Source organism: Triturus cristatus, chromosome 3_2, assembly GCF_964204655.1.
Source record: "Triturus cristatus chromosome 3_2, aTriCri1.1, whole genome shotgun sequence".
Taxonomy (NCBI): Eukaryota; Metazoa; Chordata; class Amphibia; order Caudata; family Salamandridae; genus Triturus; species Triturus cristatus.
In genome coordinates this window covers 1,045,337,890-1,045,362,348 of record NC_140584.1, presented here as the reverse complement: position 1 = coordinate 1,045,362,348, position 24,459 = coordinate 1,045,337,890, and positions in this window count along the sequence as shown.

The following is a 24,459-nucleotide window of genomic DNA, read 5'->3' as shown; positions in this document are numbered from 1 at the left end:
CGCGTTCCAACTCTTTGCAATGATTCAGAGGGTCCTTTAGAAGGTGAGACGAGAGAGATGCTCCCTTATTCTGACAACTCCATTTTGGGTTTCACAGCTGTGGTTCTTAATGACTTTGGAACTCACTTGCAACATAAAATTTTGTCTACCTGCTATGGAGGGATGAAAACATAGATGGAGTGGAAAATCCTCTGGTGCAAACAGGGGCTTTGAACCTTCTTGCATGGAAAATATCAGGGGATCTGCAGAGATGTCAGCGGTGACAGCTGCTCGCTTTGCGAAGTGGTGGGCTGGGGGAGGAGGGGAAATACGAAAAAAAAAGCATGGAAGACAATTAAAACATATAAAATTGTACTTACCTGCCGCTCCGGCAGCCTCCACATTACTCCACTCTCCTTATCCTCGCTTCCCAGATGTCTATGAACTGCTGCACACTGTGGAGGCTCCCAGATGCCAATCCCGAAACTACTCTCATGCTGGGAGTGCTATTCCCAGCATGAGAGAAGTGCTGGGTTTGGTCTAAACAGTCTGGTATGCCACTCAGACAGTGCCTGGGAATCTGTGCTGTTTATGCTACCTGGCTGTGCATCAAAGCTCAAGTTGGAGTAACCTAAGTGAACATGTCTGATTGGCCAGCCTAAGATGATCGGCCACACTATCATTTACACTTACAAGTCCACCTACCACTCCTCTTCCCAGTCCCTACCCTGTAAAAGGATTGCCTGCCCGGCTGTAGACTCACATCGGCTGTCGGACAGAGAAAAATAAAATGATAATAAAATTGTTTTATGACGCTCCTACGCCATTATGGATGAGCCGCCACTGGATGTCAGCCCTTCAGAAAAGAGCTGAAGAACTCCTTGAGGAATCTTGGACTCCAATAACCCGATACAGGTTTAAAAGAGTTTGGAGAACCTGGGCTCGTTGGGGCATTGAGAGGAACTTGACTCCTATAGTTGAAGTGGTTAGGTTCCTGATAGAGCAGTTCGATAGAGGCCTTAGTTATAGAACTATTAACTGCTGCAGATCTGTAGTCTCTGCGGGTCATAGGCTGGTGTCGGTTTACTAAACTTTTGTGTTCAGTCTCTGAGAGGTGATATGGTTAGTCAAGTCTTTTGGAAAGATGGAAGACAGGAAGACATTAAGGGGCAGATTTACAAGACGGTCGCGCAGCATGACACTGCAAGCCCTTTGGCTGCGTCATGCTGCGGCACTTTCAGAGCACAGGAATGTGACATATTTACAAGGATATGTCGCATTCCTGTGCTCTCCCCTGTGCTGGCACACAAAAGCTTCCATGCGCTGGCGGAGGCACCCTTGCACCATGGTGCAAGGATGCCTGCGTCATGGGGAGATTGTTTTTGTGCAGGAAGGGGCACCTTCCTGCACAAAAACAATCACTACAGGCATTTTCCTCTTTTAATGTGTGCTGTAGAATGGAGCTCGCATTGAAAGAGGAAATAAACGAGGAGAAATTAAAGCATTTCTCCTCATTGCGCCTCGCTACGCCACCCCTAGGCTGGCGTAGCATACTGACGCATTTCCAGGTTTACGAATCCTTGTAAATCTAGAAATGTGTCTGGTTCCATGGGTGTTGCATGGAAACACCCACAGCAACACCCATGGAACACCCCTTTCACGCAAGGTGCTGCGTGTAAAGGGCCCGTATTTACAAGGATAGGAAAAGCCACGCAGGGTGGCTTTTCCTGTCCTTGTAAATATGGGGCATTGTAATGCGCTGCCAGTTCGTCACAAACAGTGACGTACTGGCAGCGTAAGAGGCTTGTAAATCTGCCCCTATGAGAGCAGCTGATTGGTCTAATGCTTCCATGTTTGCTAAACATTATTGTAAACCAATTCAGCACATGCCTGATGTGGTACTGGACGGCTACCAACATGCAGAATGGTAGCCTCCGGTCTTGTAATGAAATAGCGATTCTCCAAGAGAATCTGAATTTCATTGAAGACACGGAGGCTAACATTATCCCACCCTCCCATCCCAGTTTGGTGGGATTTACTTCTTAGAATAAAAAAAGAAATAATAATAAAATTCGAACTAAAAATTATATATAGTTTAATATAAGGGATGTAGGGCCTTATGTAGGTAGCCTAACATTTACCACTTCATAAATACCGAATTTTACCGATTCGGTATTTATGAATTGGTAAATGCTATGTAGGTAATCAGTCAGTAAAAGTTACCGATTCGGAATTGGTCGGTAATTAAGAATCGGTATTTACCGATTCGGTAATGGTAACTGGCTTCCCATTGATTCCTATGGGCCATGAGGCCCATAGGAATCAATGGGAAGCCAGTTACCATTACCGAATCGGTAAATACCGATTCGGTAATGGGGGGAGCCCTATCAAGGGTGGCAGGGTGTCACAGTGACACCCTGTTGCACCCCTGATTCCTGCATGTGTGCACATGTGGCACACATACATGCCCTAAGGGCATGTATGTCTGCCACATTGCACACTTCTAAGGGCCAAATAATGCTTTTTCTAAGACATTCGTCATTTACCACCAACTTTTAGTTGGTGTTAAATAACGAATCCACACTACACCCACACACTCCCCCTACATCTCATTTCAGGATTCGGTATTTACCGAATCGGTAAAATTACCGATTCGGTAATTTTACCGATTCGGTAAATTACCGAATCCTGAAATGTCCCCCCTACATACCAAAAGCCTGAATACCGGTGGGTAACGTGATTTTTACCGAAAATCGGCCGTTACCGACCGGTATTGGGCTTCCTACATATGGCCCGTAATGTGGTAATTAATTGATGTTAGTGTATTTCTTCTTTCTTCCTGTCCTTTGGAACTGAATCCTTAATTCCTTTTCTTTTCAGATAATACACAGTAATTCAGTTTCTCTAAAGAGTTTTGAAATGGCTGTTCGAGTCTTCATCTATTCAAGGAAAAAAGAGCAAGGTTAGGAGAACAAGTCTCGCATTTTAAAGAGAAGGATTATTCTGTGCATAGACTATTTATATGTTGTGGGTGTACTATTCTACATTGCCTTTGGTTTTATAATGTAATGTTCTTTCAAGTGCTCCATTGAGTGGCATTAAAGGATTAATGCATAATGTTGGCCTCTGTCTTTAATTAAATTCATATTCTCATGACATTACATTTGGAGAATTGCTATTACTAAAATAAGCCCCTGTAAACAAATAGGGGTCGTCTGGAATGTTTGCAATGTGTACCTCTACATTGGGACACTACATAAAAAGTCAGCTTCCTACAATATACAAGTCTATTAAATATTCAAGAATAACAAATGGTGTTATGTCATGTGTTTCGGCATACCAACATCAGTGATGTGGTTTTGAGATCACTGTTAATTTCATTTAAAATCACCTTGTTTTCATTGCTTTGCTTTAATTCCTTTTTTTCGTTGCTTTGTTTAATGCAAATTTTTGGTAATGCAGTCGCAAATGGGGTTTGGGTTAGTTCTTTCAAGTGTTCTCTTTACGCTGTTCTCCTGACACACCCTTTGTTGTGAGTGATGCTCCACGTAGCAGTGTAGTCTACAGCCTAGTGTACACAGAGGCACAAAAGAGGCATGAGCTTTCTGTACCTGACATACCAACACTCACTCTGAACAGTGATCAGGGAGAATACAAAAGCATGGCCTTACCTAAAGGATCCTTTCCACCCTGACCGAAAGAGACTTCAATCCCACTCTTCATCACTACTATCTTCCAAATGGCATTGCTACAGAAAGACTAATCAACAGCTCCTCTCAGCAGAAGGGGCAAAAGTGCCTAAGTGAATTTCTAAAGCAGTTTTGTCGCCTCCTTCTCCACTTCACTGTCTACGTCTCCTGGCTCCATCTTCAGGACTGTCAACAAAACACCTCTTGTTGTCTGGGAAAACCATCTCACCTCCATCTTGTGCACAGGAGCAGGCTACGAATTTTCAAAATAGACCCCCCCCTGGCCTCCATTACGCAGGCACACTAGTGGACATATTGCACGTACTACACAAGCACATACATAAACATGCATAGCATATATTTGGGATGTTAGACCAAGGATTAGGTTTAGAGCACTGAAGCAGAACTTCACAAGAGTGGGGCTGTTAGGCCTGAATTTCAGTGACACAGATAAAAAGGTCTAGTCGTGACTATAGATTCACAATACATGGTATGTTGCCCCACTGACTTACATGCTAAACCTGTGACAGGGCTTGTAGACCACTGTCAGCAAAATGATGGCATACTTGGTGGGCCCCTCCAGGTCACAGAAATGGTACAAGACCTCAGTCACATTAATGGACAGCATGGGCCTCTGCACATACACTAGATTAGCTTGAGGCTGGTGCCAAAATAAAAAACGGGGATTCCAGGTACTCACTGATTAGCGTGCGGCTGGTGCCAAAATAAACAAGCATTTGCAATGCAAATAGGTGAGTTAGAGCTATTGACATTGTAAATAGAAATGTTTTTTACCTACACGTTTTATTTTTGGAGTGAATGTATGTAGTGTGCAAAATCCCTTGGAAAGGTCCTGCACTTCGTAATAAATATATTGAAAAAGACGCAAAGTGTGGATTGTGTCAACAATTGCTTGGCACGTACCTCATGAGTGAAGTGTCGCCACACATGCACACCATGGTGCTTTACTAATGCGAAACTCATTAATAAAAGTAGTGCTTACAGACTAACCAACACAATCGGGATCAGAGCATGTGAATCCGAATCCCGGCTTCTCTTTCATTTTCTAGACTATTTGACTCACTCTCCTGCGTCTTGGTAATCCCCCAAACACTGGGAGGCAATGAAGTTTGCCAAGGGGGCAGGGGGCTGGGGGGCTTTGGGGGTAAATGAAAATGTATTCATTGCCTAGTTGTCAAAGGTCGCCCGGTGCTATTAGTTAAAAGTGTGCAGATTTCATTAAGTTATTAAAAGATTACATGAGGGAACGTTTGCAAGAATTAGATGGGGGAGTGAAGGCCAATTGACTGACAGAATACCTGTTCAGAGGGGCGTCCGCCAGGGATGTGTGATGGCTCCGACTTTGTTCTCCCTCTTTATTAATGGGGTGGCAGACCATTTGAGGGAGGACCCAGCGGATGCCCCCACCCTGGCGGGGGAAAAAATACCAACCCTCCTCTTTGCAGATGATACTCTCCTCATGTCTAGAACACCCTTTGGGCTCCAGAAATTGCTGGACAGGTTCAGTACCTTTTGCAATAGTCGTGGCCTCACTATAAATACCACTAAAACCAAATTGATGGTATTGTCCAGAATCAAAAAAGCTAGGAAAATTAATATCGCATTAAATGGCGCCTTATTGGAGGAAGTGGATGCATTCGATTATCTAGGGGTCAGGATAAATTCAAAAATGAAATGGGATTTGCATATCTCGAAAATGTTACTAAACTTCAAGAAAGTGACAGGAGCAATTGTAAGAGATCATCGCCTGTCCTCTAGCAAGCCCATTAGCCCCGTATTACTGGTTTATGAGGGCAAGGCAATCTCTGCCGCAACTTACGGCTCTGAACTATGGGGTTCAGAAAGAGTCTCCGACTTGGTCTTAGCTGAACATAAATTTATGAGAGAGTTAGTGGGTCTCCCAGTTTCTACCCCGATTAAACCATTATTATATGATTTGGGTCGTCGCTCAATTAAAGATATTGTTGGGCTTCGCCCCTTACTTTTCTGGGTTCGCCTTAGAAAAACCGTAGAACTTAGCAATTATGCTTTAGTTCTTGACGAACTCATTGCATTAAATGGCTATGGGGTGATCCCGTGGCTGAAAAAACTAAGGGATCTGGTATTCAACCTGGGCTTAAAAGATGAATGGTTATCTCAGCAGCCCCCCCCCAAAAGATACCATCAAGAAATTATACTGGGCAAGCATAGAAGCAAAGGATATGGGTAATCCTAAATTGGGCACTCTTACTAACACATTTTTGATTCACAAGCCTGCACCTAAGCTGGAGCCGTTTCTTGATCACATCTCTATACCTAGAGATGGAGCTCTGTTCCTCAAAATGAGGCTAGGCACGCTACCCCTGAATGAGTTTACAAACAGCTGGAAAAATTCTAAATCTCTTCACCCAGTTTGCCCGGGGTGTCCTAATCCAACTGAATCACTGTGTCATTTCCTGTTTGCCTGTAAGGCATACAGGGGACCCAGGAAAATATGGCTAACCCCAGTTTGTAGAATTCTGGGAACCAGGCAGTGTTCAGTGGCCCTTCGTATCCTAACAACAGATACTACATCCCCGTTGATAATATGTGAAGTTGCTAAATATTTGGGGAAAGCATGGCAAATACGATCAAAGCTTGTTGAATTAAATACTGGTTAGACCTTTTATATGGTGTAATTGTGCCACTTTAATGAATTTATGTTTGAATAACTGATATGTATTTGCTTGTCTGTATTTTCTGGGTTTGTCGCCTTTTCTTTTTATTAAGGTATTTTAAGAAATTTGAGTGTATTTGTACATTGTTTTTTATTAATTTGTATTAATCCATTTTAATATTGAATGTCATTTGATCTATGTTGTATTGTGTTTACTTTTATGATACCTTGCTATCGAATAAAGTATATATCAATCAATATTAAGAGTACTTTACTCGCATCTATGAGAAAATCGACATTAACTAAACAAAATGCCAGAATGTGTGTCAGTTTTCACAGTGTTTTAGACAGCACGGGTTGCTTAGTTTAATTGCATTAATTTTTGTATTCACTCTTTTACACAGCATCCAAAGTAGGTTACCTAACCCCAAAGCCCTGAGTTGTTAAATGACCCATAGAAGGGAGTGTTTTACAGTTGAGCAAATGTGTCCAAATGTAATTTTGGTAGTGCCATGGAATGATCAGCCAATGAGGTACTCGATGAGCAGGTATTTAACTACACGTTCAAAACGTATGGTATTGTGGCTGTTGTTTGTTTGTACACAACCACCTTTCTGAATGTGTTTATTAACACAGAGCTTCATCTACCAGACAGTGCTCACAGAGGGGTGACTAAAGCACAGAACAAAATGTATTAATTTATCCTGAGTGTGAAGGCACCCGGAAGGCTTAGGTGCCCGCCCGGAGAGGCTAGGAATCCCAGCACTTCTACAGACTCTGCCGTGCTCCTCTGCACCAGCAGGGCACAGCTCAGAATCTCCCGCTTCTGCTAAGAATAGGTGAGGGGGATGAGGTTGGGGCATGCGGGAGTTGCCGGCAGATATCCAGGTTATTGAAAGTGATGATTCTGACGTGAGGCAATGGAGACTGACTTTGTCTGCACCAGTCTATTTCTCTACCATCAACCGGGCTCACTGTCATGTATCCATTCATCTCTCTTTGTTAGAGGTGCGCGAGCCAATATATTAATTAACAGGTAGAGCCAGCCGGAGACGAGCTAAGCGTATACAAGCCAGTGAGCGAGCCGTGAAAATAATCGGCATGTTAATCATACAGTAAACACGATGTAAATGTGCGATAATGTCTCTTCAGAATTCAAAAAATTGCATTTCTTTAGCGCGACACCTCAGTACACAAGATTATAGCACTGAATTGAGAGGAAGTTATTAAAAGTGCTCGTTTTAAGCATGAGTTAAAACCCTGCCGCTCCTCCCGCCTGACAACAATGCCATTTGTGAACTAAGAGGCGTCAGTTGCCATGCATACACCGAATGTTGCCTAGAGTCTTATTATATTTAGGGTAACATTAAAATCTAGTTTATTGAACACAAGAAGTTTTTGTACAGCACGCATCTTGAACTCGCATATTTCAAGGTGGCAATAATAAAGATGAAAACGGAAATGCCGGCAGGCAAGAAAACACGAACGGGAATGGGGGGTGGGGGAGGGTGAGAAGTCACAGACTGAGGGAGGGGGCGGTGAGGTGGGGAGACAGGGAAGAAAATAGTGTTAGGAGTAAAGGGGCCAATAGCCGTGGAAGGATACAATTGATGAATGAGAAGGGACTAACAAGCCTCAAACCAATCGGAAGGCAGCATTTAAGACAAAAGCCAATGGGCAGAGAGTGGGCGGAGCTTCCACGAAGCTTCCACAATACAGTATATAAAGCATGTCTTGCAAAGCGATAGCAGCGCATTCGGGCTGCAACGCTAGGCGAGACCAAAACTGGGATTCCAGGTTCTCACTGTTTGGCACTCAGGATAGGGCAATGTGACTGTACACCTTGCACTCAGGATAGGGCAATGTGACTGTACACCTTGCACTCAGGATAGGGCAATGTGACTGTATACCTTTAAGGGGACATTGCTGCCCCAATAGCATGTTCAGGCAGTATTGATTTTCTAAATTAATATAGCTTCATTCATAGCCTTTTCACTCTGTACATGTGTAGTTGTCTCCTGTATATCTGTTTTTTTGTGGATTAAGTTAATGAACTACACAACCTGATGTCTGTCCTGATTCAGGGTGAGCAGCCCTGTCCTAGAGAGCTGAGCCACAACCTGGAGAGCTGATGGTGGGCAGGAGCCCACAACATGGGGCAAGAAATCTGAATAGGGAGAGTCGTTGAGGAGCTTTTAGACCTGGTGAAGGGCATCAAACAACAGCCCCATTAAAAGAGTTAAGAGGAAAAAGGCTCAGCCATCCAGAATTCCTGAAGGGGTGGCACAGTAGCATATATTGGTTTCTTGGTAACACATCAAAAAACCTCCTCACTACCGACCCTTGTTATTTGTAAGGCACACCTGAATTACTACCCGCCCACCAGTTTCAGTCTCTCTCCTTGCCTTTCCACTGCTCACCCACAATTCCAGCAGCACAGCTCATTTCACCAGATAACAAAAAAAGAAACAACTGCAGTTAATCACCTCTAACCACAGAAGATTTCATCAACTCTGCAAACACTCGAAGACCAGCAGAATCAACAGAAGACCAATGAAACCTCTTGAATAGCTCTGCAGGCAAACTAGCCAGAAGTTCGAACAACTTCTTGAATATATGTATCTTCCCGAAGGAATGTCTTACATAAAACCCTCTTTAAAACAAACTTGCCTTGAAACAAGAGATCCTTCTAACGTCTGGCCAATAACACGCTGTTTTAGCCAAAAACATAGAGAGATTGAAAGATCTGCTTTAAGACAAATGTCGACATTGGAGTACAAGCATGTATATATCATTAACTCTCCCTTGCCTTTGAAACTGTTCATCATTCCAAGCTTCTACAGAGTCTTGACAATATTAAAGTTCAGGGAGCGAACTGAAGCCAATTGTATCTTTCATATAAGACAGATCATTATCTCCCTTTATCCTCTCAGGTCTCTACTTTCAATTCACAACTAATCTACCTAATAGTTCTGCCTCGTCTTTAACATTTGCCGTAGCTCTCTACTGGACCTAATCTCCTACTTCAATTTCAACTGTTTTAAATACTTTATACAAGGTGGCTGGCGCACACTCCAAACTGGTCCAAAGTTGTCCATAGAAAGATACAAATATTATAAATGGTTCTTCAGGAGGAGGGAGAGCCACCAAGTCTTCCTCCACAGGTAAAAACAACAGTCTTCTCCTCAATAAATTCAAGATAAACTCCAAGCACTCCAAGATCAAATCACGAGTTTGTTTTCATACGTAGATATCCAGTGTCTTTTATTCAGACATTAGGCTTCGTATTCACTGTAACAATTCTTCTGTACGCATTCTTTGGTCAACATGACAGCTTCATGCCAACACGTGTCTCGTCCGTTCAATAAAACAGGACTTCGTCAGGCCTAAAACAAACAAAATAGTACCAAAAGGAATGAAAGGAGTCATGGGATCAAATTAGACCCACTCCATAAAATAACACCCACCAAGTGTCATATATGTTGAGATGTGAAAGATATATAATTGTGATATGTTAGTTACCTCAAGAAGCAAGTAAGAGGAACCATATATGAAAAGCCACGATCAAATGGATCAATTTTAGAAAAAGCAAAAGAGAGTAAAAAAAGATTCTTACAAATAGAAAAGGTGGGGCGTGGTCTCGCTGCAAATGGAGTGAGACGCACGCCGCTTGAGCTCCGGGCCACCGCCGCTATCATCAGCGATAATAAGTGGCCCAACGGCTCTAAAAGAGCTTTGGCTGGATGCGCTTACTTAGCGGAGTGCTCTGCGCCGCTTTCCATGAGCTCAACAAACAGTTGAAGGTGTGGATAGTGGAGAGCCACGCCACGAGGGAGGAACGACCCGGCCTCCAGCAGCTCGCCTGCCATCTTAGCTGCCCCGGCTCCGTGCATCTGTGACCGTTGCCCCTGGTGGCGTCTGGGGGTCGGAGAGACTGCACTGCTCTTGAGGGGTGCGACCGCATTCCGGGGGGGGGGGCCTCACACCGCTAACCCTCTGCCACTCCTGTCGGGGCTTCTCAACGAGGCAGACTGTTGGGGACGTCTGACATTTTGGCCTTCCTGACCCCATAGGCCCACGCCGGGGACTCTTGGTGGTGCCAGGGTGCGGCCGAGCAGCTGAGGGACAGCAGAGAGGCGTGATTGCAGCCCGGAGAGGGCCTGGAGCCGCGGGCCAGGGACACTTGGCCCGGGTCCATTTCTTCACTGAGAAGGAGGCTATTCTCAAAGCTGCTAGGGACAAACCTGAGATCCTGTTCAAGGGCACGCCCATCCAACTGTATCAAGACTTGGCCCCCACAACACTTCGGCGCCGCAGGGACTTCCGACCCATCACGGACAAGCTACGGGAACTCAACATCCGCCACCAATGGGGGCACCCCTTTGCTCTCATATTCCAGTGGGAAGCCAAGCACCTTGTGTTAAGGTCCTATAGGGAGGCGGCCTAACTACTTCAGATCCCCGACACTCCTCCGGCGAGTCCTTCGCGCATACCCCCCAAGAGTCGAATCCCGCTGCAGCCACAATGGACCACAGTGCGTCATGCAAGACATCTATCCTCCCAGGGACGATGCAGCTCTTCCCAAGAAAAATAAGACATAATCCAACATATACGATCCTTGGAGGGAGGACAGTCGCCCTCAGGATCTCAAGCATCTGACAACAAATAGCTGAACACTATACCCGTTGATTAGCATCTCAAGAGAAGCAGGACATCATACAACACATACGCTCCTTTGAAGGTGGCCAGTCGCTCCCGGGTTCCCAACCATCTGACAAATAGCTGGACACTGCACCAGCTGACTGCCTGGCTGCCTTCTCTCTATTTCCTGAGTGGGCCCTCGGTGGAAACGGGATTTAAAATTCACCCACCTCTCAGACACTCAGTAGACACTACTATCCAGTGTCTGGCCTATGCTCCGACGGCGGCCCCGAACCACGCTCTTGAAGAGAGGAATTGATCTACGAGAGGATGACCCGCCCCCACTCCTATTCCTTGGAGAGTGACATCTCCAGGATGGCCTGTGCCCTTGCGCCTGGCCTCTCCCTGGACTGGAATGGATTTTATTGGCCACGTTGGCCGCTGTTATGCTTGATATGTTATGATTTCCCTTGTCCCTCTCTTTCTCTTCTCCCCCCCATCCTCACCCCTGGTGGGGGGACACCTCAGACAATGTGGGGGGTTTTCCCTGGATTAGCTGCCCTTCCTTCTTCTACTGCCCTGCGGTGAATACTACGGCCCTGGGGCTCTCCGGTCTCCAACTGGGATTAGGACCACCCACTTTGCACACCACTCCCATTCTCCTGCCTAGGTCAGCGCCTGCCCCTGACACTGTGAGACCATGACCTCTGTACCTTGCCTGAAACTCCTCTCCCTTAATGTGAAGGGTCTCAACTCCCCCAAGAAGCGACGTCAGATATGGCGATATCTCCTATTGCAAAATCCGGATATCGTCTATTGGCAAGAAACTCATCTCCTACGAGACGACGTCTCTCGCATTACACCCCCCCCCACTTTCCCCTTCAATTCTGGGCCTCGGCAACCACCAGGACAGCAGGAGTAGCTATCCTCTGTCGTGTGGGTATCTGTCAAGTGGACTCCAAAATAATTAGTAGCACGGATGGCAGATTTCTTAAAGTAGTGGTCAAGATTGAGCACCGCACTCTCACCCTTTGCAACACTTACACACCGAACCAAGGCCAAGACTCATTCCTTCAGGGGTTGCTGCGGAAGTACATAACACACGTTGACTCCGACCTCATACTGGGGGGGGGGGACTTTAATTTGGTATGGGAGGTGGGACTTGACCGCCGCGAGGGCTCATTTCACGGGACGGGTGCAATGTCAGCGGCATTGAAGAGGCAGCTCACTGAGCTAGGCCTTGTCGATATCTGGTGCTATCACTCACCAGATGTACGTTATTACTCTTACTACTCCCATGTACACCGCTCCTATTCCCGCATTGACTACCTCTTTGTTTCGCACTACCTGGTCAGGGACACTCTCTCAGCATTTATGTCCTATATCTCGGTCTCCGACAATGCCCTTGTGGAGCTCCTGCTCCATGACCGCTTCTCTCGTCCCAAGCGACCCACTCGGAGGCGTTTTCCCCCTCATATTCTCAGAGACCCTGTGGATGCGGCGGAACTCCGAACTGCCATTGCGTCCTACTTTGAGATCAATGATCTCCCGGAAACCCCGCTCCCTGTACTCTGGGACCCGTTCAAGGCTATGTTTCGTGGAACCCTCACATCCATCGCTATTGCTCGGGCTCGGGAGGCCCGCCTGTTCGAAGACAAACTTACACGCGACATAAAGACCCTTGAGAGGTTAGACCAGGAGCGCCCCTTGGTGGTACATAAGAGGCGCTTAGCTATGCTTCGAGGTCAGCTACGGGCACATAGAAACAACAAGGCCGAGCATGCTCTCCTTGCACTGCGACAGCGGTACTACGACGGGGGGGACAAGGTGGACACGGTTTTGGCGCGCCGCCTTCGAACATGGGCAGCCAAAGCACACGTTGCTAAACTTAAAGTGGGAGATGGGACTTGGGCCAATAATGAGACTGCTAAGCTTCAAGCCTTCTAAAATTATTACGCATCTCTCTACGCATGGGAAACACCTGATCCGGATCAGGTATTGGCTACCTTGGACACCTGTGAGTGATCCCCGATTAGCCGCTACCACTCTCAACTATTAGAGGAACCTATCACTTCGGATGAGGTAGCCGGCGCTCTAAAAGATCTCCCACTCGGCAAAACCCCAGGCCCGGACGGGTTAGCTGTCTTATTTTACAGCGCATTTCTGCCACAGCTTCATTCACAAATGCTACGCCTTTTTAATTCTTTTTCCGATGAAATTGGACCCTCTACGGATATGGCTATGGCTGAAATTGCCTTAATCCCAAAGCCGGGAAAAGACCTTACGCTCTGCTCCTCCTTCCGTCCCATTGCCTTATTAAACATCGATCTTAAAATTTATACTAAAATCCTAGCTAAACGTCTAAGCGCTCACTTCCCGGCCTTTTTGAGCCGGACCAGGTGGGCTTTATTCACCAACGCAAAGGGGCAGACAACGTACGTCGGGTTGCCCACTTGGTTGGGAAGGCACACCACTGGAAGATACCCTCCTGCTTGCTATCACTTGATGCGGAGTAAGCATTTGACCGCGTAGATTGGGTATTTCTCCGAGCTGTCTTGCAAAAAATAGGGCTAGGCCCGCAGATGATAACTCGCATTATGGCCCTTTACCTCTCTCCACTTGCCAGGGTGCGGGTCAATGGCAAGCTCACGCAACCAATTTTCATTCTTTGGGGCACCAGACAGGGGTGCCCCCTATCCCCTCTTCTATTCGCTCTCGTAGTGGAGCCGCTTGCCGCTATATGATCCGCCATTCGCCTGACATTCATGGCATTAGACTTGGGGGCCTAGATCACAAGATAGATCTCTTTGCAGATGAACTCCTTCTCACGCTGTCAAACCTACGCTCCTCGCTGCCAGCCGTGCACACCTTGCTTCAATCATATGAGCGGGTTTCGGGGCTTAAAATTAATCATGTGAAATTATGGGCTCTCAACCTGATGATCCCGGCAGACGAAGTTGCTGTTATACAATCTCTTGTTCCCTATCAATGGGCAATCCGCTCCATTAGGTACCTTGGACTTAATCTGACCCCCAACCTGGCCACCTGGTCCCAAACCAATTGGCAGGAGTGTAAAACTGCTGTGTTAACAGACTTAAGGTCATGGAAGTTCCTACGGGTTAATCTCCGTTACGCTTGTCATGTTCATATGATGGAAGTTAATGATATATGATGGGCACGTGTAGAGAGTATAGTTTGTTGTTTTAATGAATGATTCTCACTACCCTATTTGGTATGTTCATATGTTATTTACTTCTGGTGCAGCCGTCTTAGACTGTTCGATATGTCCTTTTGGGACACCGGTACTTTTCATCATTCTCTCTTCTCGCTCCGCTTAACTCATCGGCTCGGGCTTTATCCTAGGAGTGTACAAATTTGCATTTCCCTGCCTCGTGTAACATAACGGAGCGGGCTACGTACTGTGAGATTTACATGTGATTCGGCCATTTGCTGTTTTGCTTTGGGCCGTGATGGCGCGGAAACAGGCTCCGTGTTAGGAGTTTTTTTCCTGATTTGACCATTTACTGCCTTATACCAGGCTGGGATGGTGTGGGGATAAGATACTATTTTTTTTATATTGATATGACGGTCATATGGTATAATACGTGATACCCTAACTAATGATCTGTGACATTTTGGTGATATGTGATCATGATTTTACATTGCATAAGTATCTTAATATGCCATTCTAAACTTGTATTTATTTTTGATTGAGACCAATACTGTGGTGAGTGAGACATCGCTTGGTAATTTGTAATAGTCAAATGATATGAAAGATATCAGGAAATACCATGTACATTGGTTTCTTTTTCAGATATCTATAAGTTCTACATGGAATGCTTTTTTCTGCTAAAATTAGGACGTTAATGAGATAAACTGAGTTGAGCCACATTTCAGGCTGTGGCCTTTTGACTTGGTACAGGGACAATTTGAGCACTTACTTTGCATATTTGGACTCAACACGCTCGAGGTGACTTGAATTTTGCTTCTCCTTTTCTTCACCTTTTCTATTTTTAAGAATCTTTTTCTACTCTCTTCTGCTTTTTCTAAAATTGATCCATTTGATCATAGCTTTTCATATATGGTTCCTCTTACTTTCTTCTAGAGGTGACTAACATATCACAATTATATATCTTTCACATCTCAACATATATGACACTTGGTGGGTGTTATTTTATGGAGATGTGTCTAATTTGATCCCGTAACTCCTTTCATTCCTTATGGTACTATTTTGTTTGTTTCAGCCCTGACGAAGTCCTGTTTTATTGAATGGACGAAACACGTGTTGGCGTGAAGCTGTTATGTTGACCAAAGAATGTGTACAGAAGAATTGTTACAGTGAATAAGCCTGATGTCTGAATAAAAGACACTGGATATCTACGTATGAAAACGAACTTGTGATTGGATCTCGGAGTGCTTGGAGTTTATCTTGAATCAATCTCAACTGTTACTGGTATGCAGATAATACATACATCATATTTAAGTATAAAAGGCCACCTGACTTTGAGTCTTACTTAAATGAATATTGCCGCTAATGAAGGATGATCTCTAACTTCAACAAAAAAAAAAGCACATCACAAATTGAAATATTCATTACACCACATGAACCAAACACCACCCATCAAAAGTAGGGCCTCAGCAGCCAGGCGCGCCACCAAACAACTGAACCCAAGTGAGGAATCCAGGTTAACCATGGACTCCAATATTTCAATAATAATCAGATTGGGTTAGTCCAATATGTTTCAACTGAATAGTTTGTCACTTCTTTCCCTTGCATTGGCTCTGCCCCCATTGCTTCAAATGCTTGACTTGCACCACTTGCCAAAAGTGTTAGCCCCTCCTGAAAGTTAGGTCAAGTTGCACCCGTGGTTAGGTGGCTGTCGACCTGAGCTGTGTTCCTACTCTAGAATGTGGAAGATAAGGATGAGCTGTGGGCCTACAGTAGAGCCTGTGTTGTTGTGCTGCAAAGTTCAGAAAGTGGTTTGTAGGACTTAGGACTTGGGTGCTCATGCCAAAAGTCCCTTGGAAGCCCTGTACTTCAGAGTGTGAGAAGAGTGCAAAGGAACCGAGCAGGCCCTGTGCTACAGAGAGTGGCACGAGGGCCATGAGACCCATGAGAAGGAACACTATGCTTCAAAGTGTGGGAAGAGGGTAAAGGACCCATGGGTGCACTGTGCTGAAGACAGTGTGAAGAGGGCAAAAGAGCCATGGAAACTGTGTGCTGCAGTGTGGCATGAGGGCCAGGAGGCCCATGAGGATGAACCCTGTGCTTCTAAGCATATGAAGAGGGAAAAGGACCCCTGGGAACCTTGTGCTGCAGAGTGTGGGGAGAAGACAAAGGACCCAGTGGGAACCCTATGCTGCAGAGTGTGGGTGGGGGGCCAAGGTACCCATGGCAACTCTGTGCCGCAGAGTGTTGTGGGAGGGAAAAGGATCATACGCACAGGAGGCGACTATATTGGATTTCCCATCATCCATCTGTGACGGCACTGGATTTCCCATCATCTATCTGCACAGAGAGAGACATCACCGGATTTCCCATCATCCGGCTGCACAGGAAGTGGCATCACTCCTCTCCCTCCCAGGATCTACATAATGGCAGCCGCAGCATGGACAATAATCAGACACGCCAGTGGGAGCGTCGCTGGTTCAGGTAAGGCACGCCAAAGGCAAGTCCGTCTGCACCTAATGCCAGGAATCCTGGTCCTCTCCCTCTCGCCGCTACCCTGCTGTGACTCTCAACCCCAGTCACCACTCCCTAAGCTGCTGCCTTGCCACAGTACACAACACTGAGGGAGCATTCTACTGCACTTCCTGCAAGTTTTAATGCCGTCACCCACACCCAACACTCACCGGCTCCTCACCAACAGAACCCAACACCCCACTCTCTCACATAGGCCTTCAACCACCCACACAACTTTCTGCCCTCACATGCATGCTCCTTAACACCCGCTCACTCACCAGACATGTCACAGAGATCTGGGACCTACTGCATGACAATGCCCCTGACCCACTTTCCCACACAGAAGCCTGGCTGAACCCCAGCATTGCCACCTGACATCGCCACAGCCATCCCTCTCATCTACAAGATCGACAGGCAGGACAGACTGCACAAACCCAGAGGCGGAATCACCACCATCCACAAAAACGCTAGCAGCTGCCCCACCTCCATGGACACATCATTGTCCAACTTCGAACATTTGTCATTCAACCTATACGTTACAGCCAATTTCACCCTAATCGGCACTCTCATCTACAGACCACCAGGATTATGCCACAACTTCAAAAACACCATCACGGACTTCGTCTCACCCCTTGCCTTTGACGCTAGCAATTACATCCTACTTGGAGGCCTTAACTTCCACCTGGAGGACCACGCCGACCCTGACTCAAAAGCTCTCATTTAAGACCTTGGAAACCTGGGCCTCAGTTGAGTATAGGAACCTACGCAAGACTTCGGACACCTCCTGGACACTATTTTCACCACCTTCAACAACATCCAAAGTAAAGAGACCACACCAGTGGACATATCACACCCTCATCAAGTTCAGCATCCCTGTCCTCGTCTAACAAACATGTGCCACTGCCAGAACAGCTCACCAAAACTGGAGCAGCATCACTGTCAAGGACTGGAATGTCGCTCTCAACACTCGCCTAACCAAACAAAGCAGCAGCCTCCCCAAAGCCATCAAGAATTTCAACAACTGGATCCCCTCCTGCACCAACTCCCTGGCCTCCCTCACACACAGCAATACAGCAAGACCTATCCCACAGGTCAGTTGGTACACACAGGAACCAAGGGGTATATTATCAAGAAACTGCGTTAAAATTATCGCCGCTTTACCGGCAGAAAACTGCCGCTAAAGCGGCGATAATGGGCTTCATAATATGCTTTGAGAATTCCAATGGAAGCCCATGTTCTGGTGTCAACATGGGCTTCTATTGGAATTCTCACGGGCATATTATCAAGGCCATTATTGCCACTTTAGCGGCAGTTTTCTGCCGCTAAAGCGGCGATAATTTTAACGCTGTGCTTGATAATATGCCCCTAAGTCTGATAAAATGCCACTGCAAACAATTAGAGCAAATGGAGAATAAACCAAGACAATGCAAACATAAGCTCTTTCAAATCTGCTACCACAAAATGATCGGGACTACCAAACACGATGTTCTGGAAGACCGCATTGATGCCAGCACCAACATAAACGAAGAAATCTTTGCCCTCATGAAGGATTTCACCTCACCAATGGCTGACTCCAATTCATTCACCCCCTGCCAGGACCTCTGCAACACACTCTCTCAATTCTTTAGCAACAAAATCACCGCCATTTACAGCGACTTCAACCAACAAACAGACCTGACAGACCTTGCCAAACTCCTCTCAATCTTATCCAAAGAACCAATGCTAACCAGCGCCACCATGAAGTCCATTCACTCCAGGGTCCCATTGCATTCCTGTCCCCACTATGCCTCCTCCAGAAGACTGCAACCCATCAGCGCCATGCTCACAATGCGCACACCCATTCTGAATGCCTCCAACTCTTCTGCGATATTCCCAGATGTTTTGGAAAAATGCCACTATCCTCCCATTGCTGAAGAAATACTTTGCACCCTTCAATGCTCGCCAACTACAGGCTGATCTCCCTGCTACCATTCTTGGCCAAGGTCTTAGAGAAAGTCATCAATAGATCATCAACAGATGACTCACTGACCACCAACTCCTCAACACCACTCAGTCTGATTTCAGCATGAAAACTGCCTCATCTTGGGGGGGGCGGAACTTGCCAGCTTGGAAAATGGCCGTGCAGTAGCGGTGCTCCGTTAAGCCATCTCCACTATCTGTCATTAATCCGAGCATCTAGCTGCCTTTCCCGCCGTTGTCGGAGCTGATCTAGTTGCTGAAGCGCTGCTGAGTTGCCGCGTACCTCTACTCTCCTGGGAAATAAAACGAGCCATGAGAAGAGGCCTGCCCTGTCTGTCCTTGAGCCTGCAGCTGACCTGAAGGGAACGCACGGATTTGGCTTCACGGCGGAGGTGCCAGGATCCTCCCCTCTTTACCAAAGGTGAGACGAGCGAAGTCCCGGGGAGAGCGCTGATACTGCTCGGAGACCCTGCACCTGCTGGGAGTCCTGCGCTGATCTCCTCTCCGCCCGGCCTGGGACGTGGTTGACGGCCGGTGACGCTGTGGGGGTATCCCGGTGGACGACGCAGCGCGGCCTGCTGGCGGGCCTGTGTCTCCCCGGTGATGAGCTGAGTCATCCGGCAAGAGGAGTGGGACGATCACCCCGCCTGGATCGACCCCGTAGCTGAAGTGGCACCATCTGGTGAGCAGGAGGGAAGGCGGTATTCTAGAGCATGCAAGCCCTTGAAGAGGAAGAAAAGAGAGGGGCTGTGTCGCAGTTACGACGGCCTACTCTAAGACATCAGCTGAGCCGTGAGTGCGCCTCCCCTACAAATATTGCTGGCGTTCCCTATCGTGCCCCAGCTAAAGCAATCAGTGGCACCCCTCCCGGGACAGCTAGGCACTGCTAGCAGGGGATTCTTGATTGTGCGCTGCCTTTTCCTTATAATGGCTGCCTGTGCTGGCCGATCCTAGAAGTTCACTCAATCTACTGATAGCTTTAAGTGCATTGGAACTGGAAGTGCAGCTCTTTCGTCCCATCCAGCTTAAGTGTTGCACATTTTGAATAGAGGCGAAGTGTGTGCCTGGATTGCTCCAAGAAACCAACCGGTGAACGAGTGCTCTACAAATCACTTCTAACATAACATAACATTGCTCTCGCCCCAATCAAACCTGCTTGTATGCTGTGGGAGCCCCTGATAAGGTGTCTGCGAGTGAGACAGGGGACGATGTGGGACACTTAACAATAGGAAAAGTTGATAAGGTCCAATCCAAGCTACAATAAGACCAACGAAAAACGAGATCACGTGAAGAGGGTGACTCCCAGCCCTCCTCTGAACAGAACAAAATAGACACATTGATTTTTCGCATGGACCATATGTCTGAGCAATTAGATAAGCAGGCGTAGAGACTGGACATGGTGGAGGGACGCATGACAGACGTGGAGGAGGCACATTTGGAGACTGACACAGCCCAAAGAAAATTTAATAAGGTCTTAACACAACTACAGGACAAAGCAGAGCACTTGGAAGCCAGGTCCAGAAGGAGCAATATCCATATTACTGGGCTGCCGCAATCCACTGCCAGAGGGAATATGGAGATCTTCACCGAAAAGCTCCTGCTGACTCTACTGAGCCTAGACATGTATTCCCCCATATTTGTGATTGAGCGAGTTCACCGCTCTCTAGGTCCTAGGCCTCCTCCAAGAGCCCATCCATGCCAGATCATTGCCAAATTCCTGAAGTAAAGGGACAGGGATGCTGCTATCAGGAGGGCTAGGGAGTTAGGGGACTTACAATATGAGGGATCCTCCATTTCACTCTTCCCTGATTTTACTCTTAAAGTCCAAGAGGCAGGGAGGCAATTTGTCCAATTGAAACGCACACTACAAGCCCAAAACCTTGAGTTTGCCATGCTCTATCCCGCAAGACTTAGAGTACTGATAAACGGCGTATCAAAGATATTCATGGACACTAAATCCTTACAGAATGCACTGAAGGACTACTCCAAAACACAAAAAAGCAAGGGGGAAACGGAACATCTGCTGGAGGCAGCCGGGAGCAATCTGGATGATCAGGACTAAAGACGTGAACTGATGGCGTGCTTCTTTGTGAGATGGAATTAGTGGGAAGTGCGAAGGTCTCTTTTGTTTATTAACAAATTCTCAGCCAATGGTTACAATTAGAAGTGATATGAGGTTGTCATGGAAGCTTAAGGGGATTGTAGGTTCTTGACATGCAGTTATGTGGGGATTGACTTGATAGCCACCCCCTAAAGAGTAAGTTGATTACCCAGTTATTCTGATATAGAGATGTAGTCCAAATTGTCTTATACCCCTGTCAAGTGATACTTACCGGTAGGATTTAAATTGCTCCTAGTAGTGGCCCTTGAACTATCGTAGAGACTACCTTTGCGGCGAAGAAGGAAGATATTGCTCCTCTGCCTTATAAAAAGGATAAGCTACTGTATTAGAGGCAGCAAGATGTCACATAAGTTCCTAGATGGCTTTAACTCTCGCACTGCCATGGTGGAGCGGGAGCAGTTGAGAGGCAACATCCACACTTGTGTGTGTTCCACCAGATGGTGTTATGCCATTTTTGTTTGAGGGACAAGAGGGAGGGCTATCTCGTACACGTCAAGTTGGGGACGACGTGGCATGGGTGGAGGAGGGAGGATTCAGTTGTTTATTGTTTGAACCACAGTGATTGTATTGTTCTTATCACCTACAATAGTGATGTCAGGCTGCTGTTTACACTAGTTAGGATTGGAATAGGCGGATTTGATTTAGACTGCTGGATCCCTTAAAGAGGACACAGGGAGAATGCAACAAGATGAGATATCTCACTTGGAATGTTAGGGGACTTAATAATCACCGTAAAGTAAGAAATGTGATTGCATATCTCAAACCACATACTGTAGATGTTGCGTTACTGCAAGAATCTCACCTACCTGCAGACAGTAAGGTGCCGATCACGATCCGGTAAAAACCGGGTACGAACCGTCGGTCGGAGCGTTTTCCCCGTCCGACTCGTACCCGGTCGTAAAACTTTACAAACATGGAATTACGATTCGCACGGAAACACCATTTCCGTACGAATCGTACAAAACACCGACTGACGAAAATATACATACGAATTTGATCCGGGAATGCTGCGACGTGACGTCGGGACGCTTTCAGGCAGCGTTTCACGACCCAGGAATTACGATTCGAACCGACAGCAGTCCGGACGGCAATATTTTCACGGCACCCAAAAAGTGCCGCAAAAGCGAAGTACGGCACGAATCGACCAGAGTAGGTGGCCCGGTACGCACCGTCCCCCCCCCCGCCCCCGTAGGTACGCGCCGACCCCCCCCCCAGCCCCCGTCGGTACGCGCCGAACCCCCCCCCAGCCCCCGTAGGTACGCGCCGACCCCCCCCCAGCCCCCGTAGGTACGCGCCGAACCCCCCCCCAGCCCCCGTAGGTACGCGCCGACCCCCCCCCCAGCCCCCGTAGGTACGCGCCGACCCCCCCCCAGCCCCCGTAGGTACGCGCCGACCCCCCCCCAGCCCCCGTAGGTACGCGCCGACCCCCCCCCAGCCCCCGTAGGTACACGCCGACCCCCCCCCCAGCCCCCGTAGGTACGCGCCGACCCCCCCCAGCCCCCGTAGGTACGCGCCGACCCCCCCAGCCCCCGTAGGTACGCGCCGACCCCCCCCCCCAGCCCCCGTAGGTACGCGCCGACCCCCACCCAGCCCCCGTAGGTACGCGCCGACCCCCCCAGCCCCCGTAGGTACGCGCTGAACCCCCCTGTATGTACACCCGTGTACGTGTCGAACCCCCCCCGTGTATGTACGGTGCGTACCCCCACCCGTGTGCCTACGGGGGCTGGGGGGGGTCGGCGCGTACCTACGGGGGCTGGGGGGGGGTCGGCGCGTACCTACGGGGGCTGGGGGGGGTCGGCGCGTACCTACGGGGGCTGGGGGGGGGTCGGCGCGTACCTACGGGGGCTGGGGGGGGGTCGGCGCGTACCTACGGGGGCTGGGGGGGGTCGGCGCGTACCTACGGGGGCTGGGGGCGCGTATGCGGGCACGTCTCCATGGTTGCTATGCGAGTTCGGTGCGGACGGTGATTTTTCCATCCGGTTGTAACCTCGGACGCACGGGATGGATCGTGATTCCTCGGTCGGACTTCACCTTTCACGTTTGTACGGTAAATCGTCCGAGGACGTGTCGGACACATTTTCCGACCCGAGGACGTGTGGGGAATGATTCCCAATGCGGTTCGTATGGACTTTTTACCATGCGAATCGTGATTGCCAGTTCGTACGGCACTTGTACGATTCGTACGGTAAAAAGACCGGATACGAGTCGCACGGGGATATTTTTTACCGGATCGTGATCGGCACCTAAGATTCTAACACAGAGGAAATTATAGGGTCACTTCCATGCTGCTGGCTTCTCGACCCATGCAAGGGGAGTGCTCACGTGGGTGAACCCGAAATCAGGAATTACATTAGAACCGGTTGATGCAGATACTGAGGGATGCTATGCAATCTCTAGGTGCAGGGGGAAAGGTCTAGATCTTCTGGTGGTTAATATGTATGGCCCAAACTTCGACAGCCCGCAATTTTATCTTTAAAAAAAATAATAATAATAAAACTGCCTCATCTCTGCCACAGTGACCCATATTCTCCTGGACCTCTCTGCAGCGTTTGGCACGGTCTCGCAACACATTCTCATTCAATGCTAATACAACATCGGAATCCAAAACACGCACCATGATGTCTGTGCTCCTTCCTGACGGGAAGGACCTACTCAGTTTGCCTAGCACGGACATGCAAGACCTCATCTTCGGAATTCTGCAAGGATCCTCCCTGAGCCCAACCTTTTTCAGTGTATACATGATCCCTCTAGCCAGCATCATCCGCTTTCACAACATCAACGTCCTCTACTAGGCTGACAACATGCATCTCATCCTCTCCCTCACGTGCAAGTCGCTCAGGACCTGGATCAAGTTCAATGCCTGCATGACTGAACTCACACACTGGATGAAGACCAACTGTCTGAAGCTGAACACTGACAAAATAGAATTTTCTTTTTTTTTTTTAGATTTATATAGCGCAAACTAGACCAAAATATATCAGGCATCAGAGCGCTATACATGAGCACCAATTTAATTACAGGTAAACACATTCATTTTTGTTAGGCACGTGGAGATTAAGTGATTTGCCCAGAATCACAGGATGTTGAGCGTCGTTGACGAGACTCGAACCTGGTTCCCCAGCTTCCAGGTCAACCACTCTAGCCGTAAGGGTACAGCCCCTGCCCAAATTATGAACATTGGGTAGAGCACTTCACCGTGGGACTCCACCTGGTGGCTTACTGAGCTAGAACCTACATTCACCCCCACCAGCCATGCCAAGAACTTCGGGTTTGTCATTGACAGCAAACTCGCCATGGCCACATAAGTTAATGCCGTCACCAGTTCATGCTTCCATGCCCCGAAGATGCTGAGGAAGATTTGAAAATTACTCTCAATTAGCATCCAGAAAAACGTCCTGCATGCCCTCGTCACAAGCAACCTGGACTACGGAACACCCTCTAAGCTGGTGTCAATAAAACTCTCTCAAAGGCTGCAGACCATTCAGAGCTCGGCAGCCAGAATCCCTCTCACCCTCCCATGCCACACTCCCATCACACCACACCTGAAGGAGCTCCACTGGCTCCTCATACACAGACGAGCACAATTCAAACTCCTCATCCACACTTTCAAGGCGCTACATAACATTGGCCCAGCATAACTCAACATTTACATCTGCTTTCACAAACCGAACAGACACCTCTGCTCATCCAGAATCCTACTTGTACTCAACCCACGCATACGGAAAAACAG